Below are 23,905 nucleotides of genomic sequence, written 5' to 3'. Positions count from 1 at the left end.
ACAGGTCTTCGGCTCCTTCAGGGGCTTCATTTCACAGAGTGGTGGGGGAGGCTTGTACAACAGGGGACTGATGTGGGGAGGGAGGTGGGAAATATTACCCATATGCCGGTAGGAATCCTGACCATCTATTTTACTCTTCTGTATCAAACACCATGATAAATTTTTTAAAAACACAAACTTACGTGTTAACGTATCCTTTCTACCATCCTGTGGGAACACTTGAAAGGCTCTCGATCAAACGGTGAGAAACTGCATAGGTGAGCTGTGCATCTGTGAAGCATAATGAGTCACTGCGGCTATAGAGACCACTTTGGTTTAAGAATTAAGCATCGATATCTTTATTCATGAGTTTGGATTCCTGAGAGTAAGAGTGTGGATGCCTATATTCCTATTTTTTAAGCAGTCCCATTAATTACAAAACACTCAAATACATATTTAAATGGTCTGCAGTTACTACCCATTCTTCTGGAGCCTAGAGTACTTTATAATCATTACATTATTAGCATTAATTTAAAAGGATCTTATCACATCATGCTCCAGAGTTACCACTAAGTCAATTCTGAGAGCCAATGACCTGCCTTGCTTTGAGCAAAAGCCTGCTTTATTGATGGCTTCTGTGGATAGAGCTGACACCTGCCCTCCCCCACCTTGTGCCATTATTTCTGATGCATACATCCTGGCGGGTTTCGGTCCCCTCGGTCCTAGGTCCTCCTGCCAGGTAAGCAGAGTCGTTTTATTGCTTCCTTTCTAGGAATGGCATTTTGCCTGCACATGGCTTGATTTTGTGTTTAAGGACCAAAGCTTACACCCCCCAGTGAGGATCTAAAGGTTTTGGAGCCTCTCATCCGTGACCTCCTCCTGCCGGGGCCATTTCTCTTGAGAGCTGCTCTTGGGGCCCTGAACGGGACTCTTCAAGCTAGGCAGGAGAGCTTGGCAGACAAGCCCCGGGATTGTTGTTGGAGACCCCAGGTCGCTTTGGGGCGGAGCGCGCCTTTCAGGAATCCAGGAGGCTGGGACCTGAATTCCGATGAGAGGGTTAACGTGCTGAGGAGAAAGCAGGCCTTGATGTATGCCCGCTGGACAAAAGCTGCCAGTGTCAGCTTGATTTGCAAGATCAACATTCATGAGTTAGACTGCATAGAAAGGGGGATTATCTGCAAACCGGGGCCTGAATAGAAGCCATAAATAAGTGATTTCACACTACCAAGCAGGAAGAATATTTCCCCTCCTAAATTATTCCGAACAGCATGTTCGGCCCCTCCCAGGTTCCCACCGCGAGCCCTTGGGGGTGTGCTCCAATGGTGGAGCTCTGGGAGCCTGAGACAGGCGATGAGTTTCTGTAACCGGACCCGTGCAGAGCTCCTGAGCAGTGCGTACTTCCTTCCTAAGATCTACTCCGGGTTTTCCTTGGTGCTGCTCTGGCAGCCTATTCCAAGCTCCTCGTGTTCCAGACAAGGTTTTCCCTCTCACCCACCAGCTGTGCTGCTCACGGCTGGGGTTCCCCAGCAGAACTCACCACAGATGCACATTTAAAAATGTGCTCCAGTGTGCAACCCCCCCCCCCCATCAAAGGCGTTGGAAGGGTTTTTTATCAGCTGCCTGAGGAGGAACACGCTCCCAGCTATCCTCATTTGTAGCTGGGTTTACTCTGAAATGTAAATGTGCCCCCTGATGCAAAAAGAAAGGGTGGAAGCTGTTTTCCTCCACTCGGTGCACAGGGTTTCTCATTTTGCCTCACCCTCATCCACCCTTTGTGTACGCCTGGCTGTGTTAACCCTATGAGGAACTCCGTGCTCGAGCTTTCCTTTATCCCTTGTAGTCATCACCCCCTTTGTAGACTGACTGACTTCTTCTAGCCGCCACACACCCTTCCCAGTTCCTGGAGGCAGTTTTGTAGCAGAACAGACACAGGTGGACAGATACAGGTGCTGTAGTCCTGGGAGCTCTGCGGGGTTGGGGGTGGGGCAAAGGCACAAGCTGGGGAAGCTCCCTGAATAGGGAAGAGCCCAAGTCCTTGTAGTTCTTGGGTGAAGCCTCCTGGGACCTCCTCTTAAACCATGAGCTCCAGCTGCTGAGTCCAGGGACATCGTCCCCCAGGGCCATCCTCCCCCACGGGCTGTGGTAGGAAAAGGAGAGTAGAAAGAAATGGCTTCAGAGTTCTGCTCTTACTACAATGATGCTCCTGTGTTTAATGCTGATGAATTACAGGTAGAAAATGACTCCAACCCTTTGCCCAGGGAGCCTCCCACTGTTTAGGGAAAGAGTCGACCTTTTCAAAGGGCGTGTGTGTGTGTGTGTGTGTGTGTGTGTGTGTGTGTGTGTGTGAGAGAGAGAGAGAGAGAGAGAGAGAGAGAGAGAGAGAGAGAGAGACTGAGAAAAGGATGGAGGGAGGGAGAGACAATGTACTGAGGTAAACTGAAAGGGGAGGAGAAGGGAAGGAGTTTAGCTTTGTTCCTGGAGGACTGGTTTTGTGATGGAGGACAGAATCAGTTAACAGAAACACTAGGCAACATGTCTGTAGTGGACAGAGGTGAGGGCCTGCAATGGGTAATGCAGTGCCTTGGCAGACAAGGGTCTGCCTGCCCAAACCAAGGGGGACAATAAGGCACAGGAAAGAATGTGATGCCAGGAGCCTGCTGGCCTTGGGCTTGGCTGGGTGCAAGCATACCTGAAACGGTCTACAGCCTGGCTTGCTGTGGGCACAGGGCTCACTGATCAGCATGTGCTCTCTGCGAAATGACACAGCTTTTGTAGACTCGTGATTTTGGAAATATGTCTATATGCGTATTTATGTGTGCATTGATGTGTGTGATATATATTTATGATTATATACATAACTCTGTTTACTGTAAAAAAAATACTCCTGTAGCAATGAGCACACCTAACACCATGATCTTAGTTCTAATACAGTTTTCTGACTAAAAGGAGCCACACATCCTCAAAGAAATTCACACAGAATAAAATTAACTGTTTTACAGTGTACATTTCTGTGGCATTTAGTGCCTTCATAAAGCTGAGCAACCACCGTGTCCATTTCAAGACAGACTGGAACATCTTGTGCTGGGACGTAAGGCAGTGCCTATTACGGAACAGGGGCACATCACAAGGCAAGGAGAGCTAGCCTGAAGGGGTTTCCACTGCCCAGGTCTGGGACAATATAACACCAAAACGAGGGTTTTATTGAATTACAGACCATAAAGAAAATGGAATCCATACACTAACAAGCAGAGATATAAATAAATACATGACAAGAGATGGATCTTCTTATAGTAGGATATCGGTATACAGCAAATTGTGTCCCCTACAATTTATGTGTTGACCCCCTAACTCCCAATATGACTGTACATGGAGACTGGGCCTTTAAGGAAGTAATTAAGGTCAGGAAATGTCACGGGGGGGGGGGGGGGGGGGGGGGGGGCAAGGGAAGGGAGGGAGCTAATCCAATAGGACTGGTGTTTTGTTTTTTTTTTTTTTTAAAGAGAGAGACACAGGCACATGCACACATTTAGAAAGCCACAGGAGGACACAGCCAGAAGGTGACTGTCGGCAAGCCAAAACCAGAGGCCTCAGGAGAAAGCTAGCTACCCTGCCAGCACATGGATCTTGGACTTCCAGCCTCTGAAACCACGAGAAAATACATTTCTGTTGTTAAATCAGAACAACGGAAATTCCTGTGAAAAATAAAAAGAAATTTCTGTGGTATTTTTTCATGGTAGCCCAAGCAGACTAATAAATACACACAGCACCAATTGGTAGATGTGGAAGGCATCTGGAGCTGGGGAAAAATCTTTACTGACATTGTAGTAAAGACTATTCACGAATCATCCAGATGCTAAGTCTAGAAGAAATTTTTGGTAAGGAGCAAGTTCTTCGCATGGTCTTAAAGTGTCTTCCCAAAGATTGTATGTTAGTTGCAAGGGGGAAAATTGTAATTATTAAGTGGAGAAATCAGACAGCACCTTGACCAGGGATCAAAATTTACACCAACAATTAGGGGTGGATGGACATTATATGTCTCTGGATGATACCCACATGTGATAGACTGAATGCTTGTGTACACCCACAATTCATATGCTGAAACCTCATACCCAGATTGATAGTATTAGGCAGTGGGGAGACTGGGTCATGAGCTCAGAACCCTAATGAATGGGAGAGTGTCCTTATAAAAGGGAATCCAGAGAGTTCCCTAGTCCCTCTGCCATGTAAAGACACAGCAAGAAGATGGCTATTGGCTATCTATGAAGCAGAAAGATGCTCTTCACCAAATATTGTATCTGCCAGTGACTTAATCTTAGACTCCTCAGCCTTTAGAACAGTAAGAAAGAAATACCTGTTGTTTATAAGTCACGTGGTCTTTAGTATTCCTTTATAGTAGCCTGAACTAGGACAATACTCTGAAGAGGAGACAACACTACTCATGCAATATTCAACTGGTAATGCATAACCTAAATCTGATAATAAGGAAATAATCACTGTAACCCCAAATGAGAAACATTCTACTTTAAAAAGGACAACGGTGTTTTAAAAGATGTCAGTGTTATTTTAAAAAAGACTAAAGAGATGTCAATAAAGTGCAGTATATGATTCTAGACTGGATTCTGTACCAGAAGTATTACTGGGTGAGGTAGGCAGCCTCCAAGGTGATCCTCAATAACTCTACCTCCTGGTATTTGAACCATTGTGTAATCAGCTCCTCTAAATGTGGACTGGAATTTATCGACTTGCCTCTAATGAACAGAAAATGGCAGAAGTAATGAAATGTCCCTTCAAAGACTGTCACAAAAAATGACTGAGCCTTCCATTTTGGGGACTTGTTTTCTTTCCTCTCTCACCCTAAGGCAGGTCAGCTGCGATGCTGGGAGCTGCTCTATGGAGAGGTCCAAATGGCAAAGACCTGAGAAAGTCCTCTGGCCATCAGTAGTGAGACACTGAATGCTGCCAACAACTATAAGAGTGAGCGAGAAAGTGGATCCTCCTCAACTCAGAACTTCAGATGAGACCCCAGTTGCAGTCTGGCTAGAGACCCTGTGTTAGAGGACCCAGCTAAGCTACATTTAGACACCTAACCTACAGAAAATGTGGAATCATAAACATTTGGTTTTTTTAAACTGCTAAGGTTTGGGGTAATTTGTTATACAACAGTTCATAACTAATACACTGTATTGGTTTACAAAATTGGAAGTAGACAGTAGGTTATATAAAAATATTACAGTATATCTGGGGAAAGGATAGTGTCTTCAATAAGTGGCGTTGGGAGAACTGGACATCTGCTTGTGAAAGAATGAAACTGGACCACTATCTTACACCACACACAAAAATATACTCAACATATATTAAGAGGCTTCAATCAAAGACCCAAATCCATAAAACTCCCAGAAGGAAACGTATGGTCCTTCTAGGAATTTTGGTCAGTCTTGATGAAGATTTTTAAAATTTGAGATTCCAAAAGCAAAAGCAAAAAAAGGAAAAATAAGCAAGTAGAACTGTATCAAACTAAAAGGCTCTGTATAACAAATAAAACCATCAACCAAATTAAAAGGCAACTTATAGAATGGAGGAAAATATTTGCAAATCATACCTAATAAGGAATTAACATCCAAATTATATAAAGACCTCATACAACTGAATAGAAAAAAAAAAACACAATAAAAAATAGGCAAAGAAACAGAATAGATATCTTTCCAAAGAAGACATACAGATGGCCAATAGGTATATGAAGAGGTGCCCAACATCACTAATCATGATGAAATTCAAATTAAAAACACAATGAGCTGTCATCCCACACCTGTTAGAATTAGCTAACAGGAAAATATAAGGATGTGTTGGCGAGGATGTGGAGTAAAGGGAACTCTTGTGTACTGTTGGTAGAAATACCCCTATATACGAGGTTTGACTAGAAAGTACTCAGCCATTTAATATGAAAAATAGAGACATTCATGGAAGAAGATACAGGAAACATTGTACACAGGATGATGACATCTCAGTCCCCTTTAAAGGAGGCACCTTGGGACCTCATGCGCTTCTCCCAGCATCTCTTCCACTGTTTAAAACACACTGCAAAATCCTTTGTTGGAATCACCATTAGCTGCCCTGTCATATTTTCCTGAATCTCATTAATGGTCTGAAATCTCTCCCCTTTCAAAGGTAATTTTAGTTTTGGGAAAACCCAGAAGTCACAGAGCACTAAATCTGGGCTGTAGGGAGGCTGTCACCTGGGTGACTTGATGTTTTATCAAAAAACTCTGCATGAGATGTGCTGCATGAGTGGGCACATTATCATGCTGAAGCTGCCAATCACCAGTTGCCCATAGCTGTGACCATTTTTGTGGTATTGCATCTCTCAACTGGTGAAGAACATTGATGTAGTACTCATATTTCTTATTAATTGTTTGGCCTGAAGGGGCATGCTTGTGATGAACAACACCTTCTCAATCAAAAAACACAGTTAACATGGTCTTGATCTTGCTGTGACTTTGCTGTGCCTTCTTTAGGCATGGAGAACAAGGCAACTTCCATTGGGACAACTGGGCCTTCGATTCTGGCTTATAGTGGTAGACCCAAGATTCATCTCCAGTTATGATCTCTTGAGGAAATCTGGTTCATTGGTAGCTGTGTGAATCAAGTCATTAGCAACTGCAGCATGATGTTCTTTCTGCTCTGGTAGCAGAAGCTGCAGAATGAATTTTGCCACAACACGTTTCATGCCAAGATTCTGCATCAAAGTCTTGGACTCAGTAGTTTTTGGAATCCCCAGATTAGCTGGTAGTTCTTGTACTGTTAGTTGCTGATCTTTGTTCATTGCAGCCCATATACCTTCAACATACTCAAGTGTTCTGCTTGTTGCAGGCCCACTTTCAACAGATTCTTGACCATCTTTGAAGTGTTTGTACCACACTTTTATTTGCACCACACTTATTACATTGTTCCCAAAAGCCTTTTGAATCATCTGAGTAGTTTCTATGGAGGAATGTTCAATCTTAATACAAAATTGGATGCAGATTCATTGCTCTACTTGCTCAGTCATTTTGAATGCAACAGCCACACAGTACACATGCTCACTCGATGGTATGTACAACTTCCAATGACTAGTACAGTGAAGTCTTCATTGTTCACACATGCACATTCCAATCCACTCTCCTTGGCTGCCAGGTTACATTATCCAGCAATTCCATGCTTTCGTATTTATTTGAAGGGAACAAAATCACTACCTTGACAAGATTTCTGCAACTCCCATGTTCATTGCAGCATTACTTACAGTAGCTAACACATGGAAATATCACAACTGTTGACTGATGGATGAATGGTAAAGAAATTGTGCTGCATTCATATAATGGAATGTTATTCAGCCATAAAAAGGAGGATATCCAGCCAGTTCTGACAAATGGGTGGACCTGAGGGCATTCAGCTAAGTGAAAAAAGGCAGAAAAAGATACTGTATGATCTCACTTATATGTGAATACATGTTTTTAAAAAACTGAACTCACAGATACTTAAAGCAGACTGGCAACCCAGAGAAGGAAGGTGGTGAGTGGGCAAAATGGGTGAAGGTAGTCAAAAGGTACAAACTTCCAGTTATAAAATAAGTCCTTGGATGTAATGTACAGCATGATGACTGTAGTTAACAATACTGTATTGTATATTTGAAAATTGCTGAGAGTAGATTTTAAAAGTTCTTATTACCAGAAAAAATTTAACTGTGTATGGTGATGTATGTTAACTAAATTTACTGCGGTAATCATTTCTCAATAAATATATATATCAAATCATTTTATTGTACACCTCAAACTGATACAATGTTACATGTGAATTATATCTCAATAAAACAAAAAAAAGTGCAAAGCCCCCTTCTATTCCTTATTAGCTGTGGTACTGGGTAAGTGAATTTACCTTTCTGATCTTTTTCCTCTCCTATAAATGTGGAAAATAAAAATGATATCCTCACAGAAGACTTCTGGTAAAGATAGCAAAGTAGGAAAAGTGTGAAGTCAACTCCTCCCACGATCATATCAAAATTACAATTAATTTATAGAACAATCATCATGGAGAACCAGCTGAAGAGCAAATGAACAGAATTCCTGTAACTAAGGATGTTAAAAACTAACATAAAGAGAAATTAAGAAAACAATCTCATTTACAATTACATCAAATAGAATAAAATACCTAGGAATAAATTTAATCAAGGGGGTAAAAGACTTGCACTCAGAAAACTATAAGACATTAAAGGAAAAAATTGAAGAAGACACAAATAAATGAAAGGCTACATTGTGTTCATGGACAGGAAGAACTAACATCTTTCAATGTCCATACTACCCAAAGCAATGTACAGATTCAATTCAGTCTCTATCAGAATACCATGGGACTTTTCACAGAACTAGAACAAATAATCCTAAAATTTATATGGAACCACAAAAGACTTCAAGTAGCCAAAGCAATCTGGAGGGGGGAAAAAGTTGGAGGTATTATACTCTCTGATATATCAATCTGTCCTACAAGTTTATGGTACTCAAAATAGTATGGTCCTGGCATAAAAACAGACACATAGATCAATGGAAAAGAATAGAGAGCCCAGAAATAAACCCACACCTACATGATCAATTAATCTATGATGAAAGGAGCAAGAATATACAATGGGGTATATATTATGGTGTTGGGAAAACTGGACAGATACATGCAAAAAATTAAATTAGACTTTCTTACACTGTATATAAAAATAAACTCAAAATGGATTAGAGACTCAAATGTAAGACCTGAAACCATAAAATCATAATATAACATAGGCAATACATTCTTTGACATCAGTCTAAGCAATATATTCTTTTGTGTATGTCTCCTAGGGCAAACAACAAAAGCAAGAATAAATAAATGGGACTATATCAAAATAAAAAGCTTCTGTACCTAAAAGAAAACCTTTACAAAAAAGGCAACCTGTGAATGGAAGAAAATATTTGCAAAAGATATGTCCAATAAAGGGTTAATATCCAAACTATATCAAGACAATTATACAGCTCAGCATTAAAAATATGATTAAAAATGGGCAGAGGACATGAATAGACATTTTTCCAGAAAGGACATACAGATGACCAACAGGCACATGAAAAGATGCTCAGTATTACTAATCATTAGGGCAATGCAAATCAAAACAATAATGAGATATCAACTCCCACCTGTCAGAACGGCTGTCACTAAGAATTAACAAATAAATGCTGGCCAGGATGGAGAGAAAAGGGAACTCTTACACTAATTTGGAAAGATATAAGCACCTTTATGATCATTGCGGCATTATTTACAATAACCACATAAGGAAGCAACTTAAGTGGTCATCAATAGACAAACAAATAAAGAAGATGTGGTACACAGATATAATGGAATACTACTTAGCCATAAAAAGAATATAATCTTGCCATTTGAGACAACATGAATGGTACTGGAGGATATTATGCTAAGTGAAATAAGTCAGACAAAGAAAGATAAGTACCATATGATTTTACTTATATGTGGAAACACAAAGCAAAATAAATGAATGACAAAAGAAACAAACATAGATACAGGGAACAAATTGATAATTACCTGATGGGGAGATCGGTAAAAAGGTGAAAGGGATTAAGATGTAGAAATTGCCAGTTATAAAAAATAGTCACAGGGATGTAATGTACTGCCCAAGGAATATAATCAATAATACTGTAATAACTACATATGGTGTCAGACGAGTACTAGATTTATCAGGGTGATCACTTTATAAGTTATATAAATATCTATTCACTATGTTGTACACCTGAAAGTAACATAATAGTGTATGTCAGCTGTAATTGAAAAATGTGTTTTAAGAGATACATGGGAAGAACCAAAAAGTGGAGCTGGGGCCCAGCATCTCTTCCTGGCTTCGTGCTGAGATGAGGTCAGCCAAGAGCGCACCAGGCACTCCAGTGCAGCCTCCCCACACAACACACAACTGTCTCGAATAGTGGACCCACACTCACCTAGTGCTGGCATCGTGTGCATTTCCACCAGGTGCAGAGCTATCCATAGCCAAACCTACCAGCAGGGGAGTCACTGCTGGAGGGTCCTATCTGAGGAGGACTCAGATCCTGGCTGTCCTACTCTTGGCATTACATGAACACCAATGAAGACCAGGAGCATATAGCCCACTGGTCAAACAGCTGGGTGAAGTATTTGAGACCGAAACCTCCAAATCAAATCTACCCCTCAGAGCCTGTTCTGCTGCTAGAAGCACCTTCATCTTCTGAACTGGAATTGCCGCTGGGCACCCAGTTTTCCCTTGAGGACAAGATGCCATGTGGGAGACAGACTGAGTTCCCCTCTGAGCAGATGTTTTCTGAGGAAGAAACAGGCAGCCCTCAGAAACCGTTGTGACCAGCCAGAGCTCAGACGAGCTCATGAGACCCCGAGATACCCAGATTTTCAGGTTGTAAGTGCAACAGTTGGAAATCAAATGGCAAAGTAGTAGGGGATCTCCCATCTCTACCCTGTAGGATGACCACTTCCCTGGGACTCTGACACCCAGTGGCCTTCTCCCCTGAGTGAAAATGTTAAGGAACTAAAGGAAGGGGCTATCCTGGGAACTGGGAGACTTCTGAGAACTTGAGGACCAGTGTGAGAGCAGGGCCAGGACCATGACGAGGAAAATCAGCACTTTGCCTTTGTAGAGAGCTAAGCCATGTGTGGCCCCAGCCCCAGTTCACCAGGAGTCCAGTGATATTCCAAGTCCTCTCACCCCTTCTTTCCTGGAGACTGAAAAGACTCATGTTCTTCGACTGCACCTAAACTACCAACTCTGGAACTGAGAGCTTTCTTGAGCTTTCTTTGTGTGTTGTGTGTTTCTTTTATGTTAAAGGAAGTGATTTAAACAATACATGGAAAAGTACAAATAAAAATTTAAGATCCTACACAAATGCTAATGTGATAATCACTGGTTGATTATATACAATCCCAATTCTTCTTTTCTCCCCTCATCCCAGTCCTTTGTTGTGCTTTTCCCTGAGGGATAGAGTATATTTTCCTACCTCTAGACTGTGGGTCTGGCCATTGGCCAAAGCAAGTCATGTGCTAGGTGTGACGGAGATGCTTGAAAGTACTTGTGCAATTTGGTTTGTCCTTTTGCTTCTCTGCTAAAGCTATGAGAAGAATATGGCCAGGGTACCAAAGAAGAGCCACCTCAGCTGAGCCCAGCTTTGGTCAGCTGATTCCCATCCACCTGCAAACTAGTATACTAAATACCGTTGTGTGCCACCGAGATTGTGTGATGGTTCTACTACAACATTGACCAAATGGTACAATCATGATTTCCCTGGAAAGCAATAAGAAAATGGTGAAAAATTTCAAAAATAGTAAAAAATTTAAAGTTTTTTTTCCAGAAAGGAATTAAGATGGCTGAAAGTTTTTTTCATTTTTCAGTGATTTTGATATAATACTTGTTATACATTTCATATAGCCAATCGATTCTCACAGAATGCTTTTGCTGTGTTTTGCCAAACTCTTATATCTATAACCAATGTATGGTTAAAATTTAATCACAATTTGACAAAATCAGTATATGAATAAATGCTCGATTATTATCTGATTTAGCAAAGAAGTTGCTTATCAGATGCTGTTGTTGATCAATGCTGTTGATCAACAAGGGTAGTTCTGACCTGAATGTCATGGTCATTTACTTTTACATTAAGACCAAAGTGAAACAACAAAAATATGTTAGAACTTCACTTGTTTGTCAATGACATGAGTGACTTCTTTGACAGTGTCCAATACTACAAGAAAATATCTTTTCTCAGTTTTTTGGGCTATTTACAATGTATAGCTACAGACACAATACACTTGTAACTCAATTTTTCCATCACCTAAATGTAGAAAATCAACAAAACAATATCACAAGCCCTAATTTGCAGTGTTTGCCAATTTCCATGGTGTAAATGCTCCCACAATGGACAATTTCAAGCTACCTACATGGTATCACTGAACATAAAGTTGTGAAGAGAGCTGTATGATCACATAGTATTTCCACCATGCAAATACAATAGCCATTCACTTTAAGAACACAGATAAAATAAATAAAGTGCTACAGCAACATTAAATTTACTGAAGTTGGTAACTAGACCATGGGTATATAAGATAATATCTTTATTTTTTTAAGTGTAGAATATGCTGCATACTAATATATTAACCAAAAGGCTATGACATTTCCAAATAAGTATGTGTGAACGAGAAGGGTGGGTGAAAGGACAAAGATGATGAAGACAGAAGAGTGTGCAAACTTAAAGGAGGAAGCAATGGGGCAAAATGTTAACAGTGAGGTATCTGGGTAGAGTTAAAGGGTATATACCGGTGTCCCCTGTACTCCTGTACTGTTCTGTGCATTTGAAATTATTTCTACATAGTGAGTTTTTAAAAATAATAACATCTCTCTAACGTCTTTAACAATATATGCAAATAATGATTCCGTGACTTTAAGTTACCAATGTAAAGTAGCATATAACACCCCACTTCTTTTTTTCTTACTTGAGACACATTTTATAGGATTTTTCTTTCTTTTCTTTAAAAAAATCCCCCACAAGAAGGGCAAAGCTCTAGACAGAATCTTGCTTTTGTGAATCTCCAGTGTTCTGTCGGTGGTTTTTCTTCATTTCTAAGATGGATGTTTCATAATTTCACCCTTAGGAGCCAGCCTTCTTAGCAACTTTGGGAGAGTTATTCTTCACAGGTCTTTTTTTCTTTTTTCTTTTTAAACAACAGCTTTATTAAGATACAATTCACTGACTCTAAAGCTCACATTTTTAAAGGGAACAATTTAGTCATTTGGGGTATTTCACTGAGTTGTGCAACCATCACTACTATCTAATTTCTTTCATCCCTCCCAAAAGGAGCCTCATTGGTACCTAGGAAGCAGCCACTCCCCATTCCCAGGTTCCTCCAGACCCCAGAGACCATTAATTTGCTGTCTGTCTCTCTGCATTTGCCTATGCTATATATTTTATGTAAATGGAATTATACAAAACATACCCTTTTATGTATGTCTTCTTTCATTTAGCATAATGTTTTCAGGGTTAGCATGTATCAGTAGTTAAATCCTTTTTATTGAATAATATTCCATTACATGGATAAAACATAATTTCTTTATCCATCCTTTAGTTGATGGATATTTAGGTTGTTTCCACTTTTTGGCTATGATAAGTAATGCATCTATGAACATTTTGTACAAGTTTTTATGTAGACGTGTTTTCAATCTTTCGGGTATAAACCTAGGAACGGAATTTCTGGGTCATGTGGCAACTTTATGCTCAACATTTTGAGATTCTTTCCAGGTTTTAATGTGGTTTTTAGCTGTTATCTTTCCCAGATGTGCCTGCTGTTCTTTGTATATTTGTTTGCCTGAACTCCCCTGTATGGACTTCCTCATGAATTAAAATAGTTTATGGGTAAAGACCCCAAAGTTACAAATCTTTCCTCATCAATGGATTCTACTGCCAGCTATCTTTGGTTTTTCCCTTGAATGAACAACTATGTAGACTCTCTGTGAACCATTCTGGTGCTCAGCTTTCCCTACCTAGGATCACATTTCAAATATTTCAAGCGCTTACTTTGTCTTTCCCATGAATCTATGAGCTCCTAGAAAGCAAGGTGCATGCATTATCTTTCCTTCATGTCTTTCACCAAGTATGTGAATTAATTAAGTGCTAAATGCTAAGCAGGGACTGTATTTTGTACTTATGTCCTTCACAACACTTAGTTGAGTCTTAGGCTTATAGAAGGTATTTATTTAATGCTAAATAAATTGATTTCAGTTCCTGAGACTTTGCCCTAAAATTATTGATAAATCTTAACGTGACTCCCACTTGACAGATATAGCTATGGCAGTCAGCATGTTTATTCCCTCTGATACCCCAGAAAGATTTTCATTTCTCTACAAAGATGGTGTCAACACATTCAAAGCAGTCATTTGAGGTTGGTTGGGAAGAGAGAGAGAAATGGACAAAGCATGTTTCTCTTTTCTCCTGCTCTATCACAACTTCTCTAAACTAAATCAGCCTCCTTTTTTTTTCCCAACTTTTCCTTGTGGTATCACATCTTATCTATATTTTCACCACTTTATTAAGCAATTAAGGAAAAGGAGAACAGAAATACTTTTGTTCCCCTTTACCCATAAAGGAGAATACCTGTAAAGGTGGTATTCTGGAGACTTTGGACTTCAGCTCTAAAACACATTATCTGGACAGGTTCTTATATAATCATTTTCCCTCCTTTTCCAAACCAAAGCAACTTGTTCTTAAACCTAGAAATATGAGTAGTGCAAAAAAAGCTCTTCTGAGCAGTATTTTGTTCTGTAACATACTTAGGGAATGGTATATTCTGTAGGTATATTCTGGTTAGTGATTACTAGTCGAGCCTCACTACATGCACAATACCCGGAGGACCATTTTTAAAGAACTGGAATACACTAATACACTGAGCACCACAGCTGCCCAGACACATAATTTAATCCTCTTTTGATTATTCAAATGCTTTTTAGGATTTTTATGATATTTAATTATTCTTCTACATATGTGCAAGAATGCCAGAGAATAGAGCACTGTGGAGAGTGGCATTTTAGATCATGGAAGGATTACCATATTCAAACAAGATGGTCTTAGGCATTCCTTGCTCACCCATGAAGTAGCAGAGCAATGACAGGGTCCAGGGGAAATCAGAAAAGTGGAAATGGGACCACTCTTAAAATCACCATCTTTAAAAGTCATACCTTTATTCTCTCAAAGCACCTATCTGTATTTGTAATGAGAGTGCAATATGTAAATTTTTTTTTATTCCTCTACCATGGATTGAGTTACAGGCACCTGAGGTGGTTGAGGGTGGGGTGGGGGGAGGCAGTGTCACTGTGTTCGGTCTCCGTTGGGTGTGCAGCTTCCTTGTGGCAGATGCGGTGTGGGTGGGGTCATTCATTGATGCTGTGCTGTTGTCTGCCAGAGGACCGAGTGCTATGGTGATTCACTTCTGTGTTTGGGTCCTTAAGTTTTGGGATAATCACAAGCTCTTCCACATGCTGTAAAAATTGCTTTCAGTATAAGATACCAGAGACAAGGATGCAGTAATAGCTGAAGGAGGTTTGGGTCTGTCAGGAACATGACTTGGATAATAGATTCCAATGGTGGAGTTCCTTGCATACATCTTGAATGCATGAAGGAGACATCTGTCTGTAGCTTGTACACCTTTTCTTGGAGCATCTGGAATTTGGCATCAATAAGCTTGACCAGATTACTCATTGTAACTTCTAGGGTGCCAGTCTTTTCTGCTAGTTGCTCTGGGATGTTTTTGAATCAAAATGAGGGTCATTTGCCTCCTCAACTTGACTATCATGATGTTCAACACTTTTTTCCATTTTGTTCTTGGTACTTGTATAGTCAATTTTTCTGTAGAAACTTTTTTTTACCTGTGCTTCTGTTCTTAGAACAACCAAGAATGATGCTTGGTTCATTGGCCCCTATACCGGTTTTAGCAGTAGTGCTGTAGGCCTCACGTATCCTGGGGCTGCCGGTGTATCTGCGTGATGTGGGCCTGCTGGCCAGGGAGACCTTTGGGGATTGCTTGTTTGGGCTGCTGATGAAGATCAGTTTGGACATCTTGTGTTGTGTCTGTTGATTCAGTTTTTTAGTCATCTTCAGTGAAGCTGGAGGTGACTAAAGTGTAGCCGTGACCATATCCTGTGTAATTCTGCAAGAGTTAAGAATTGCCCATTGTTCATCAGTAAAAGTTGACTGGCCTTTCCTTTTGAGCTTTTGATGGAATGCATCAACCAATTTGGTCTCTGGTATGCTTCCAGGGATTGGATGCCCTCGGCCTATAATTCTTCATAATGGCGCTGGTTTCAGTTGTGTGACAGAGAGCAGCAGATGCAAATGTGGGGAAGGCAGATGGGGTGACTTTGGCAGCTTCCTGATGGCGTATCGCCTTTGCATATGGAAACAACTCGGCACCAATTTGCTGCTCCAAGTGCCTCCATGCTTCACGAAATTTTGGAATCTCATCAATCACTCCAGGTATCAAAATGAGGACAGAGCTGAACTCCTTAAGAAATGCTTTGATGGCAATGAAAGCAGTCATGTGTGCTTCCTTAGCAATCATAAGCACTTGAACAATCAAGGGTTGGGCTAATACTTCAACCTGTGTAGAAAGTAGATCAACCAGCACTTGATGTGCCCAATTATGCGTAGCAATTTTTGTCAGATAAACTGTTATCTCAAGTTGAGAATAAGTTACATGCATTATGTTTAATCCTGCAGCTGCCTTAAATGCAATAAATAAATATTCTGCAGCCCATAAGTGAATGTCTCGGGAATCTCGATACAGTGCCACCAGGATGTGCACAGTAGCAAGGTAACGTCCATACTGGTAAGATGCATTGTCAGGAACAACAGCAAGTGGACTACAATTAGTTCCATACCCAAGAGGTAACCATGCCAAGTCCATCACACCTGGCTTTCTTATGCAGTTTTTGACTTTAAAGAACTCACAGAGTGCAGGAACAATACTACACAATGTGGTGGTACACACCGTGGGAAGAGTGTACCTCTTCTGAGGAGCATCACTGTAAAGGATGAGTGATGCAGGAGTGTGTCCTTTGGAAGCAGGTAGTACAGCACGCTGGAGTTGTATGTCAGTAATGGGGAGACTGTCTGAAATAGCTCCCTGCCCCCTGCGCTGATTCATGCCTGTGGATTAGTCAGGCCAGCTGTTTGACATGATGAGTACAATGAAAGGCCTTTTTCTTATTCACATCCTGTAATTTCTCTTTTTTATCCTCACTCCAGGACATTTTTTCATTGCCTTTTTTTTTTTAGAGAGTGGACAGGAGAGAGGGAAGGAGAGAGAGAAACATCAATGTAAGAGAGAAGTATTGATCGGTTGCCTTCTCTACTCTCCCAGACCAGAAATCATAAGCACCTAGACCAGGGGCTGAACCCACAATCTAGGTATGTGCCCCAAACAGGAATTGAACCACAGCCATTGGGCTATGGTATGACACCCCAACCAACTAAGTCACACTGGCCAGGGCACATCCTGTAATTTTTTAATTTAAGTATATGAACCTTAGTTTATTCAATGAAACTAAACACAATGAAAAAGTACAAGAAACATTTCCCTGAATCTTACAACTTAATTTATAGAGTTATTCTTCACATTATCTTTGGTCAGGTTCTTTTATTTGAATGTCTCAGTCCTTCTTCTTAGAACTATGTGACATCTTGTCAAGCTAATTGCACATTCTACAGTCTAACAAGAGATGTTATCAGAAAGAGAATTGTTTTCAGGAGTCTTCCCCAGTGAGGTGATTAGACAGAAGCTGTTCCCTTGGTGTCTTCTCAAGAAATTTAGAGCATGAAGACTATTAAGAAGTTGAACTTTGTCTTCACTCAGCTATGAACTTTAGTCAGCTAGGACCAAACTTTTGCTCATCTAAACTGTTTATGTGTATTTTTTTTATCTTTAAAGTGACTATTAGGATGTATATGTGTGTCATGATTGGATAAAAATTCCTAATGTAACTGGTAGGCAGTGTGTCTGGAGTGCCAGAGAGCCTCACCCATTGGCCTAGGTGGTGGCAGGGGGAGGTTCTTATCACTGAGCCTGTGAAAAGCTAGAAATATCAATGGATAGGGATGCAGTACACAAAGAGCTAGCAAGATAATTGGACAGAAAACAAAAAATGCACCCATACCAGATTGGGGGTGGGACCAGGGGAAGGCAGGCATATGCACCATAAGAGTCAAAATGGCACAGGGGAGGTGCTGGACAAAGGACATCTGTCAGTCTAGCCTGGGAAAGAAGGGATTAGTTGGGAGATGGACCCATGCAATGTGTACAAAATTTGGGAAATTAATTGGTCTTTTTGAGAATCACATTGTCCATCTCACACCCAAGCTAATATAATACCAGGTGAACAAAAAGGCTGAGTGGGCTTGTAACTTGCTCTTGCGTGTGACCTAAACTTGCACGGTGCACTGGCCTATTCTCTCCACGGACCATGTGGCCTTAGCAGCCACGCGGCTCATGGCCTGCAGGAAGGAGCCTCTCACTCTCTCTTACGCTTCTGGTGGTACGCCTGCCAGTGCATTAACATGCTGTGTCATGTGGGAGCACACAGCCATGCAGGCTCCACATGCAGGGTCCAGGAGGGAGCCTGAAAAGAACGACCACTGGGAATGAGCTAAGCTAGCTGGATGGGGACTAAAACCACTTATGAGCAGGCTCCAAAGGACTGTAGTTTAAAATGGAGCAGGACTCTGGACACTGGCTTTTGTCTTGGTCTTGCTGAGGAGGGTTGAGCTTTTTCCATGGCAGAAAGAGATGGGCTTTGAGAAGGGAGTCTGCTATTCTCCCAGATCATACAGCACCAAATAAAACTTCTTTCCTTTTGTACAAGCATCGGCCTCCTGAGTTTGGCTTTTGTGGTGACAGGCAGCCTCATCTTCATTTGTTTTGTTCAGTTACACTAACTCAATAAAAAAATTTGAAAAAATCATTCACCACTCAGAAATCAGACAGCTGTGTTTTATAGCCAATTTGGCCAATGAAGTCATTAGGCAACTGAACTATTTAAACCAACTTTGCAAGCCTATCTGCATGGCTCACTCCCTTGCTTCATTCAAGTCTCTGCTGAAATGTCACCCCTCTAAGAACCTTCCCTTGACGGCTCTATCTAAGCTGGTTATCCCCATCACACCCTCTTTTCTCATCCTGTTTGATTTTTCTTTCTACCACTTCTCACTATCCACAATAATACAGGGTCCAATGCAAATAACGCCCCTGTTTTTTATTACAAAATCATAAGCATGTCATTCTGTAACATAACAATATCACACTCAAGCACATGATATGACATTTTACGTGAAATGCTCAAATTAAAACTATAAGTTATTACACGCATATTATTATACTACCAACCTCACTCAAGCAGGCGTTACTTCTGCCAGACCCTGTAATAATGTACAGGTGACAATTTCTTCTCTTTATACGCCAGATTGGAAGCTCCCTGACGTCAGGGACTTACTTCACTGCTTGTTGATAAGATCTAGAGCCTAGCACATTGTACAATAGAGGCTCAATAAATATTTGTTGTAAGTGAATAACTATTTTAGCCTCATTAATGATATAAAGGTGACATAAATTTCAGAAATTGCTGGTTGACATTAGAGGAAGCAGAATTTTTGTTGGACACCATCATGTTTGGTTTGAAAACAATGTACTGGCTACTAGAAGTAGGGAGTGGAAAGCAGGCTGATTCCTGAAGGCACTGGTACAGGACACGAGAGGTTCACATGACCAGCAGCAAAGCCAGGAATCATTTGCTAAGTAACATAAGAGAGTTACAGGTGAGTCCAACAAGCTCTTAAAATTCAGAGGAAGGAATTTTTCTTGAGAATTGGAGTGGCCAAGAAAGACTTCCTGAAGGCAGATTTGAATTGCAACAAACCATAACTATGAATATCAAACAGCTTTCCCCAATAAAGTTAGGGGAAGGGTCCACACAGAACTGCACTCACTTTTGACACCAATTTCAAGTTTAGGTGGTACTCCGAACCACCCTCTGTTTTGTCATGTCACTAGAGGGCTGCAGAACTCACTGAAAGCTGTTATATACCCACAGTCATGGTCTACTACAGGGAAAGGACACAGATTAAAATCAGCCAAGGGAAGAAGCACTTAGGGCAGAGTCAAGGGAAAGTACAAATGCAGAGCTTCTAGTTATCCTCTTCACATGGAGGAAGGAAAGTGTTATTTCCCTGGCATTGGTGAGTGACAGCACACACAGAGTACTGCCAGCCAGGGGAGCTCACCTGAGCCTTGGTGTCCAGAGTCTTTACTGGAAGCTCCATCACCTAGGCCAAGGGGACTGCCCACCGAGCTGATCTCAGCTGCTTGTCCCTCAGGAATTCAAGTTGATACTGCCTGATCTAAAGTCCCCACCCTAAGTCACACCCCCCAACACTAAATCATATTGTTACTCTCTGGCTGACCCAAGGCCCTCAAGCAAACAAGAACACTCTATCGGGCATGACACTCCAAGGGCTTAGAGATCGCCTTCCATGAGGTGAGGGTACGAATCAGACCGCTTTGGGCAAGGTTAAGTTCTTTGCTACACAGAAGGGAAGAATTTAGATAAGGCCAATAATCGATGATCAACAAGCCTATGACTATATTATTTCAGAAAAAGTAGAAACTTGTCCATATTGCTGATAATTTTTATAAAAATACCTGCTTTTGAGAAATGGATTTATGGATTCACAGTAAGCATGTGTGAGAAGTGAGATCATTCAGAATGAATAATCCAGATGGTTCACATTTCCTTTTATTTTTTTAGAACTCCTTACCTGAGGATATGTTTTTTGATTTTAGAGAGAGGAAAGGGAGGGGGGCAGAGGGAGAGAGAGAGACAGAGAGAGAAACATGAATGTAAGAGGAAAACATCAATTAGTTTCTTTCCATAAGTGCCCCTACCAGGGATCCCATATGCAACCTAGGTAAATGCCCCAACTGGGGATCGAACCTGCAACATGTTGGTGTATGGGATGATGTTCCAGCCAACTTAGCCACCTGGCCAGAGCCACATTTTCTAAATAATTTCTTCAATTTTCTTAATATTGCCCATAAGATTCAATCAATACGAATAGATAATTTACTGATCTCATATTTTCTGTAATTAAATGTGATTTTCTTGATCTCAGATAAACCAAGCACTAAACCAGAAATGAATTCTGGGCTGGTAATTGTTACTGTGTCATAAATCACCCCGTATTTAATGACCTAAAACAACCAGCCATCTTATTTGCTCCTGATGCTCCTGATGTATTTGGGCTGGGCTCAGGATGAGAGTTCTTGCCGTTTTAGCCTGGGGTCACTGGTACAGCTGCAGCTGCCTGGTGGTCAGCAGGGTTGGCTGGTCTAGAGTGGCCTCTCTCATATAGCTGGGGACTGGAGACTATCGGTTAGCGTGCTTGAATTCTCCATGGGGCCTCCCTCGCAGACCAGCTCAGACTTGTTCACACAGAGGCAACAAGCCACAGGATTATGCAGAGGCTAAAGGTGTCTCCAGGTCAAGACAAAGACTTCTCACACCCTCCTTCCTGCTGCTTTCTGTTGGTCAAGGCAACCCCCCTGGCCCAGCCCAGACTCAAGAGGACAGGAAAGATGCCACCTCTTGATAGGAACAGCTGCAAAGAGTTTGTAGCCATCTAAAACATATCACGGATCCTAACCATGATTTCTTTTTCCTTCTTAAATCTCTACTGCAGCTTTCTAAATAGATGGCTAGGCCTCTGCTTCCCCAGAGAACGAAGAGTTTTATGCTGCATAAATAGAAAACAACATTGGTTTAAGTTTTCTAGGATGCTGTTTAAAAGCATTTTTAAAAGCATCTGAATGATGGGTGTGTAATGGTACTTTCTGAGTCGTTAATAATTGGTAGAGAAATTTTTTTGTACTTTACTCAATTAAGCAGAGTCTTTTTACACTGGAGAAACTTGCATCTCTTAGAGAGTCTATACAATGATTCCCCGGCCTGCCCACGATGAAAATGCCTGCTTTCAGGCTGGGCTCATGGGGCTGCCCTGTGAAAGCGGAACCCCATGCAGTGCACAGCAGGGATGGAGGGCTTCCCCGGAGAGCAGGCTGGGAAACTAATGCCCTGCCTGGCAGGAGGGGCTTCCCGAAACAACTTGAGCCACTCTATAAAGGAAAATGTTTAATCGATATTGCCGCTGGGCTGTCAGCCGGATTTAATTCCGAAGGATGGAGCATTGATTTTGAGGATGAAACACGCACAGGGCCCGGAGGCAGGCAGGGAACGAGTTAAGTTGGGTGGTGAGCTGTGCCGAGGGCTTTTACCAAAGCTTTATGCCCTGCGGTTTTCCTGGCACCCTGGGACTTGAATTTCCAGGAAAGCTAAAATGAATCACTGGGGGACCAGAACTCAAATTTGAAATAGTAAAAGTTGTCCTCAGTGATCTTCATCAAAGCACACTGAGTCTTATTCTAAATTCCCCCTTGGTGTTAAAATCTCTCTAAGTGACACGTCCGTTTTCTGGCTCCTCTGGGGAATGAGCTGTATTTGCCTTCATGGTGAGTGGTCAGCTCGCTGAATGGCTGTGCTTTCTGATTTCTAGCTATTCAGATTTCTCCCTCCTGCCACCCTGCCTGAAAGTAGGGCTCAGTTTTGAAGCAATCTGCCCTGGTGCCGAGGCAATGATTAGCAACAGAGAGGAATCACCCCACTCATATCAGCAGTGAAATATTTTCAAGGAATTGACCTTGGAGTTCTGCCAGTTGGAAACCATGGCAACCACTGCATGCCCCTGGAAAATTATTTCTCCCTACAGCATCCCTGTCAATCAGTGTGGGCTTCTTCCCACTTCCAAAGCTGCTGACCTTAGGATGTGGCAGCCAAATTCTGCTGTCCTAACACAGGGATGACTTGGTGTTTGGAGACTTAGGGAGACGTCAGCCTTTTGTGCTCCAACCTGGAGTCCCCAGGAAAGCAATAACAGCTAGCATTTCACATGGCACTTAATATCTACCAGGAAATTTTAAAAGCATTTTGCATATGTTAACTCATTTAATGCTTGCAACAATCCTGTAAGAAAGGTTCTGTTATCTTTGTTTTACATGTAAGAAAACAGACACACAGAGATCAGAAAACTTGCACGGGATCATGGAGGCAGGCTTTGGAGCCCGGGGAAGCCTGCTCTGAAATCGGGTCAAAACACTGCAATGTTCTGCACCTCATTAAAGAGGGAACAGCCTTCTGGCTTGAGGGGAGATTGTGGCCCTTTGCCTGCAAGTTTCCTTTCCCCTTAGGTTATGTCATCCCTTGCCGTCTCATTGTCTGCTTGTATTCACCTGGGTCTAACCAGAAAAACAGAGAACACTTCAAATATTTACAAAAGAAAGAATTTACTGCAGCGTACTGGTTGCTCAGGTGATGGGCTGGGAGCCAAACATGGGATGGCAAGGTAACTCAACTCTGGCAACAGCAGGCTGGAGAGCCAGTGGAAGGGATGGTGTTGCAGGAGCCCAGTGACTGAAGTCACCTAACAAAACCAGGAACCACAGCAGTGTTGGCTGCAGGCAGCTAGAGTCAGAGCGACTGCCACTTGTCTCTTAAATCTCTCTTCTATCCAGGTCATTCTCCATGCCACTGCCAGGGTGATCTTTGTAAATACAGACAGAATCCTGTCATGTCCTAATTGTCATAGTTTACAAACATGTGGTGCTTCCCCAGCCCCCTCCCCCAGGATGCCCTTTATATTGCCGCATCTCTGAGCTACACAATTCCTTCCAAGGATATGAGTTGATCATTCCTTTTGTCTCTGCTCAGTGTGTAACTCAGCCTGGAATGCTGTGCCTGGAATGCAGCGTCCCAGCTAGAAAGAGACTGAGCTCAAGCTGATGTGTAAGGGGGCTGATGTACAAAGGGAAGGTTGCCCAGGAAGGGGGAGTGCCAGGGAAGAGAACCTCAAGGGCCAATGCATTAATGTAGGGTCAGGCACACTGGAGCCATGTCATCCTGTACTGGTGTTTACGCAAAAGGAGACGGTCCTGTAGGAGCCACCTTGAGAGGAGCAGTGACCTTTGGTTTAATTTTAGACTGACAAACAACTTCTCAGGAATGAAACCAGGCAGTAAAATACCCTGGCCACCCTCCTCTCCCTGCAAACTCCGGCAGGGGCTACTTACTGGCTGGTCACAACTTAGAGCCCAAGGACAGAAAGCCTGTTCATTTGGTTTATCCAGGCAAGCTGTTTCTGTCACCCAGCAGAGGGCAGAGGTGAGAAGGATGACAGATATCCAGCACACACACCCACTCCTGACATCTCTGCTGTCAATTTCGACATCTGTTCTTGAGGAC

The 23,905-nt window shown here is 41.9% G+C and overlaps 1 long non-coding RNA gene and 1 pseudogene across 1 annotated transcript; one reads left to right on the top strand and one right to left on the bottom strand.

Moving 5' to 3' along the window:
- Window positions 1-6,124: 6,124 nt before the first annotated feature.
- On the bottom strand, window positions 6,125-17,846 carry LOC118499349. The gene is made up of 3 exons (XR_004901864.1): window positions 17,714-17,846; window positions 13,008-13,012; window positions 6,125-6,135 (listed from the first exon to the last, which is right to left on the bottom strand). It is a non-coding gene; the product is annotated as an uncharacterized LOC118499349 (long non-coding RNA).
- On the top strand, window positions 9,891-10,846 carry LOC114488642 (annotated as a pseudogene).
- Window positions 17,847-23,905: the final 6,059 nt, after the last annotated feature.

The sequence above is a fragment of the Phyllostomus discolor genome, chromosome 3 (assembly GCF_004126475.2).
Source record: "Phyllostomus discolor isolate MPI-MPIP mPhyDis1 chromosome 3, mPhyDis1.pri.v3, whole genome shotgun sequence".
NCBI lineage: Eukaryota > Metazoa > Chordata > Mammalia > Chiroptera > Phyllostomidae > Phyllostomus > Phyllostomus discolor.
This window is presented reverse-complemented; position numbering and strand designations above follow the sequence as displayed.